Below are 6,000 nucleotides of genomic sequence, written 5' to 3'. Positions count from 1 at the left end.
AGTAGGGCAAGTGGAATCATCATTTTATAGATGGAAAACCAAAGCTTACTCAAGGCCATCTTGGATCTACTACCTATTAGCACTGATGAGTCCATCCCAAAGGGCTGAAGACTTTGAAGGTCTGTTTGTGTAGCTCCGTCTCAAACTCAAGGCCTGTTTGAGGCCAATATCCCTTCCCCTCCCAAGGAACAAACCTGTGAGCTTACTTATTCCCAGGAGAGACTCAAGTTCAGGCACATGAAAGGCTATGTGAAGACATCAGCACTCTCTAGCACATTCTTTCCTGTCAATGAGCCAACGTCCTTGTTTCCCTCTCTTCTCCAGTTTTGTTCTTCTTTACAGTTTACTTGTCAAGATGGTCGCTTGCTCTCAGGGGTGGGTTTTACTTTTTACTGGTGGGCCCAGTGTTCCCAAGTAGGGAAGCTGTGTTTGTGGACTGTGCCGAGACCTGCTGCACGGACACAGCCCAAACCCTGACCTAACTGTCCCTGGACATGACTCTGAGTTTGGCTGGTCTTCAATGAACCCCAGATCCTTCTCTTAAAAATGTTAAGACACCGCATTGTTAGTCCAATTTGTAATTGTGGCTTTTGGCCACTGTTAGTTAAAGAGAAGAGACTAAGCCACGTGAGAGACCCGCATCTGTGGCACTTAGAGGAGGACAAAACTTCCGAAGCCTTCTGTTCAAAGCCTCGTGGTGAAGGATGATGCCTAGTGCCTTCTCCATGATTAGTCAGCAAGAAATGGCAAAAGTAAGAGGCCCTTCTTCTCAAGGACTTGTCAGGTGCAAGGCACTTTTCCCCAGTGCTTTAATCTGCACTGATTTATTCTCATAGGGATCAATCTGCACTGATTATTTCTCATAGGGATCTCTCAGGCACACATGGTCCTTTATCGCCATGCTTCAGATGAACAAACTGAGTGAGAGAACAAAGGGAACTTGCCCAGGGATATAATAAATCTGTGGGTGCTGATCTGCTTGGGAGAAGGTCTGAGTGGTTTGAGAGCTGTTACTCTCACCTACTCTGCTATGTTACTTTCAACCAAAACATGATAGACTTACATGGGCAAGATACGTGATGTTACTTCATTTTCTTTAAATAAAATTCACTTTGACTGAGTCCCCACCCCAATCCCATTGGCCTGGCAAGGAATTCAGGCTCCAGGAATTGGGTCTGTCCCTACCCGGTATCACGGAAAGGCTCTGGGCTCTTCTAAGAAGGGGAACGCTTTGGAGTGGCGTGGTTGCCCAAGGTTGCCAGCCCACCGCAGCCTAAGCCCACACAGTTTCTCATCTACAGAGTTTCTGCTGCCTTCCTGCCATTCTTACCCCCGTCAGCTGAGGCTGGGGCCTCCGAGGGGCAGGGGGCGGGGCTCCCTCCTCTCCAGGCAGACCTCACAACCAAACCCACCCCCTCCAGCACTACTCAGCTGGACCCCTCCACGCCCTTCTGTCAAGACCAACACAGTTCTCTGTCCCCTCCCAGTGCGACCTCCATGAGTGCAGGAATGTTGTCTGTTCTGTGCTCCGATGTCCCCTCAATGCCTAAGCCAGAGAGAGACACACAGACCTGTGCTCCTTCTGTCCCTCCCACCCCCCCCAGGGCCCTCCTGCCTCCCCTCCCCTAATGCCCAGCACCATCCCAACAGTACTACATACATATCCATCCTTTCGTGGTGGAGGAGACAAGAGTGAAGATACCTGAAAAGGTTTCAAAGGCCTTTCCTACTGAAATGACAGCGTTTGAGAGGCTCCTCTCTCTAGTACCAGGATAACAAGGTAACTAACATTCACACTCTTAGAGACCATTTGCTCTCCACAACACTCTTCTGTTCCACGAAAGTGCTCAGCTTTCACTGCAGGGGAGGCAAGTGCTCAGCTTTCACTGCAGGGGAGGCTGCTAAAGTTCCACGCCCAGCGAACTCGTTAGCACAGCACAGGAGGCCAGATAATAGGATGAGAGAGACAGAGACACGTGGATTGAGAAATAGAGACAGGCTGGCTGGGGACAGGAATGAGCGCTGAGGTCACAGACCCACGGTGATGCACGGACACCCAGAAGAGCCACTCTGAAGGACGCAGAGAAGGACCGACAAGAGTTAGGACACACTGCGCTCCATGGTTCCCCAAACTTAGCTACATTAACGCAGTAGCTACACTACTCAGGCACCTGGGGGGGAAATGATTTCACTTAATGGGACAGGTTATTGCAAACCTGCTTCAAGCTCAGCCACTTACAGAAGCACTGTATTTGCAATGCAGTCCTCTGCCTGCCTCCTTCACTACCCCCTACACCTGCATTTCTCCACCCACCCCTGGTGTTTGGAATTTGCACCCTCATAGCCCTGTGGTTGGTGGGGTTGGGGGGGCGGCGGGTCAGGGGTCAGTTTAAAAGCTACCCTGGCCTCTCCTTTCCTGGCCTTTCTGGCAAATGCCTCCTGGCCAGCAGGCGTGATTTAATCCGCAGGCCTGCAGCTCCATGTCTGTCCTCAAAAGACCTTTGTAAATCAAACAGCAATACACTCTATCACATGAGAACTGGACCGGGCATCTGCTTCATAAATTAGTTGAGGTTAAGAAGAGAAGGCTTTTATAAAGTTGGTTGGTTTGCTTTGTTTAATGTAGTGCCTTTAAGGCATCTGGGTGTGGGTGACAGGTGGTTATTTTCGCTTCTCTCCCCGCTCCCAAATGAAGTAACTCCGAGCCCGCCGATGTACTTTCGGACCGACCATCCCGTCTCCTGGAAGGGGAGGAAGACAGGAGATTGCAGATTCCTCAGGGAGACCCCCAGCAAACTACGCACTGAGTGACATGGGACCAAGAATCAGGAATCCTCTAGCTTTTAGGGGTGTCACCCTGAGGTAACCTGAACTTGAAGAGCCAACCTCATAGGGATAATGGTGAGAAAAAATAAACTGATGAGCCTGTAAATTAAGGGTCGGAACGGTGAGCGAGACAGAGGGATCCCTCGGGTGAGGGCGGAAAGGGGGAAGAATGTACTGGGTTGCTCAGCGGGCCGAGTAGCCGCGTGCCACAGACTGGGTCCCTGAAACAACAGGAATGTCCCACAGGGTTGGGGGCTGGGCTCAAGGTCCAAGACCGAGGCATGAGCAGGGAAGGTTCCAGGCCTCTCTCCTCAGCTGTTGATGGCTGTCTACACAAGGTTTCCCCTCGGTCAATGCCTGTCTCCAGATGGACCCCTTATCGGGGACCCCAGTCCTGCTGGTTAGGGCGCATCCTAATGACTTCATCTTAACTGATTGCCTCTGTAAGGAGCCTGTCTCCAAATGAGGTCACATTCTGAGGTACGCAGGGTCAGGACTTCAAAATGTAAATTTTAAGGGGCACCATTCAACCCATGAAGATTTATGAATGCTGTAACTGCAATATGTAGGAATGTAGTAGGAAAATATGAGAGAAAAATATTTGTGTGTGTGGAGGGGGGTGTGGTGAGCAGAGGAGGGGAGAGGACCAGCATGGCACGTGGGGGCTTGAGGAGGGGCCATCTGAGCTGAGACCTGAGGGAGAGTCGGAGCAGGCCAGAGGCACTGAGGGTCCCCAGGGCCCATGGGTGCAGAGGCAAGAAACTGGGAAGCTAGTCTGAGCGACAGAGAGGAAGCACCGTGTGCAAAGTGGGGGCGGGCCCAGGAGGAAACCTGTCATGAGTGGATATCGGGTGGACAGATCTCAAAAAAGGCAGAAGCAGGTAATTGTATTTATGTGACATTTTTAAAAAGGTAAAACTTTAACAACAGTTGACAAGAAAGGACAGAAAGCAGAGGAGCCCAAGGAAACTTCAGGAAAGAGGTAGTTCTACTCCTTCCTGCGGTGGTGGCTACACTCCCACACGCAGTGATCAGAACTCAGAGAGGTGGGTGCTGGACATAGGTGAATTTTAGTCGATGTAAGTAACGGCTTCGTGGAAAAGGAGCCCACGGGTGCAGTCCAGTCCGCGTGGCCCGTGGGTCAGGAAGCAGAGGTGGACATGGTCATGGGAGGCGTGGCGTTCTGAGTGACACAGGGTGGCAACAGCGAAGGTGAGAGGACTGGGAGGTGTATTTTGAAGGTGAGACCGAGAAGAGTGACGGACGCACCTGATGAGGGGCATGTGGGGAAAGAAGCCCTCGGGGAGGCGGCTGGGTTTTGTCTAAAGCAGACAAGGTGACAGTGGCCCCGCAGCAGACTCGTGCTGTGAAGTTCCCACCAGAAGTCAAACACTGCCATTTCGGAGTGCCCTCTCTTTCCGGGTAGAGGACATGAAGCAGTCCCCTCTTTGTCCCATCCCTTAGGGACTAAGGAGATGGAAGACAGGGGCCTGGGAATCACCCCCTGTCATTCTCCTTTCCCAGAATGTGACGCAGGAGCCCCCCACGGCACGCAGACTCTGTCCTCACCCGAAGCCACGGGGCTGGGGGGCTTCGAGCCCAGAGGCCTCTCTGCACTGGTCTCGACACGCTGGGCTAAGCCCTCAGTGTCACCTACTGAGGACACACGGGCTACCTGTGGGGGGGCTCGGTGGTTCTTCAGGGGGTGGGCTCCTGCCCGCAGGGGCCATTGGAGCGGGGCCCTGAGTGTGAGGCCGCAGCTGACCTGCCCACCCGCCCCGCCGCAGCCTCGGCTGTGAGGCCCACGCACGTCCAAACGACCTTCGGTGGGAGGTTTTATTATGTTTTACAACCATGAACACAGAGGAAGGCAGTTTTCACAGCAAACACTGCAGATGGAAGAATCCGCCGAGCGGCACCCGCCCCACCCTGGCAGCCTCCTCCACGCGTCTCCCAGAGGTGGCTCCTGCGTCCTTCCTCTGTGAATTCGAGACAGTGGAGACTCAGCACGTACAGGAGCAGGAACCACCGGCAACACGGAAGCGAAGGGTCACCGTGAGAAAGAACGCATGGGACACACGCTGCAGGAAACCTCTCCTGCGGCGCGATGACGTCGGGTGGAAGGGCGCCCGGGCTCACCGTCCGTCCCCCCAGGGGCGCTGGTCACACGGGGCCCTCGGTGATCCCCTCCAGAGGCAGGGTGGGCGCAGCGTCGGCGGGCGAGCTCTCCTCTTTCTTCAGCGAGGTCGGAACGCGGAGGCTCACGTAGGGTTTGTGACAAGCCGTGTTGGCCAGCGGCGGGTAGTGCTGTCTGTAGCAAATGTACGCAAAAATGAGGCCAATGACGCCACCCACAAAGGAATCTGGGCAGGAAAGAGCAAACACGGGAGAAATGGGTTACGACTTGTTCGGACGTGGCCAGAATGCACTTTCCCCGCCTGCTCCAGAGAGTGGCTTGCTTATCAGCCCCGACAGGCTGAAGGAGAGAGAAACCACGCTGGACGTACAAAACTTGGTAGCTTCTGCAAACTTTTCTAGAACTTGGTATAAACATCCCTTTGAAAGGTGTCCTTGATTCCTTCTTCTCTTTGTCTCCTTACACTGTACCCGAGCACTGCACAAGCTCAGATTTGCATTCTTGATTTTCAAAAGCGAGTCTACATTCTGGAAGAGGGGTCCCAGCCATCTCTTTTGCATCTAACTACCATTCAGGGCTGTAATGCCTTTTTCTTTGGCAAGTTCCCGCTGGAGTCCTGCGACCTTGCTGGGGCACCAGGGAGACCCAGCGGGCACGCCAGTCTCCACTGGGCAGAGAGGGATTTCCCAGGGAGAAATGAACCTTCTGAGTCACAAAGCGAATAAAACATTTTATGATACACCAGGACTGGCAAACTCAACAGACGGCTGGTGGGAGAGGCCCCCCCCCCCCGACAAGCTGCAAGCCCCTCGGGTAGGAGAGGCCCATGCTGGTGGAACAGGCCTCCACGCGGGGCAGCCCCTTGCCCATGAGGGTGTTCGGCGGGTGCCTGATAGAGATGCTGCAGGGGCAGCAGGACCAGCAGCCCCTCCTCAAGTGTGTGTGTGCACACACATGCACGCGTGGGCACACTTTTAACCGTGTCTATAGATTATTCTTTCCCAAAAGAGCTTAACACAATGGAATCCTTCCCCTAA

The 6,000-nt window shown here is 53.6% G+C and overlaps 1 protein-coding gene across 1 annotated transcript in view; it reads right to left on the bottom strand.

Moving 5' to 3' along the window:
* Positions 1 to 5,102: 5,102 nt before the first annotated feature.
* The window catches only part of PLPP4 (phospholipid phosphatase 4), a 96,005-nt gene continuing 95,107 nt past the window's right edge, over positions 5,103 to 6,000 (bottom strand). The window contains exon 4 of the mRNA XM_037164858.2: positions 5,103 to 5,189. The gene's annotated coding sequence lies outside the window, so the exon portion shown is untranslated. The remainder of the gene's footprint in view (positions 5,190 to 6,000) is intronic.

This window comes from Artibeus jamaicensis, unplaced genomic scaffold, assembly GCF_021234435.1.
Source record: "Artibeus jamaicensis isolate MK-2021 breed Jamaican fruit bat unplaced genomic scaffold, CSHL_Jam_final contig_490, whole genome shotgun sequence".
Taxonomy (NCBI): domain Eukaryota; kingdom Metazoa; phylum Chordata; class Mammalia; order Chiroptera; family Phyllostomidae; genus Artibeus; species Artibeus jamaicensis.
The sequence above is the reverse complement of the archived record's forward strand: the minus strand, read 5'-3'. Positions and strand labels throughout refer to the sequence as shown.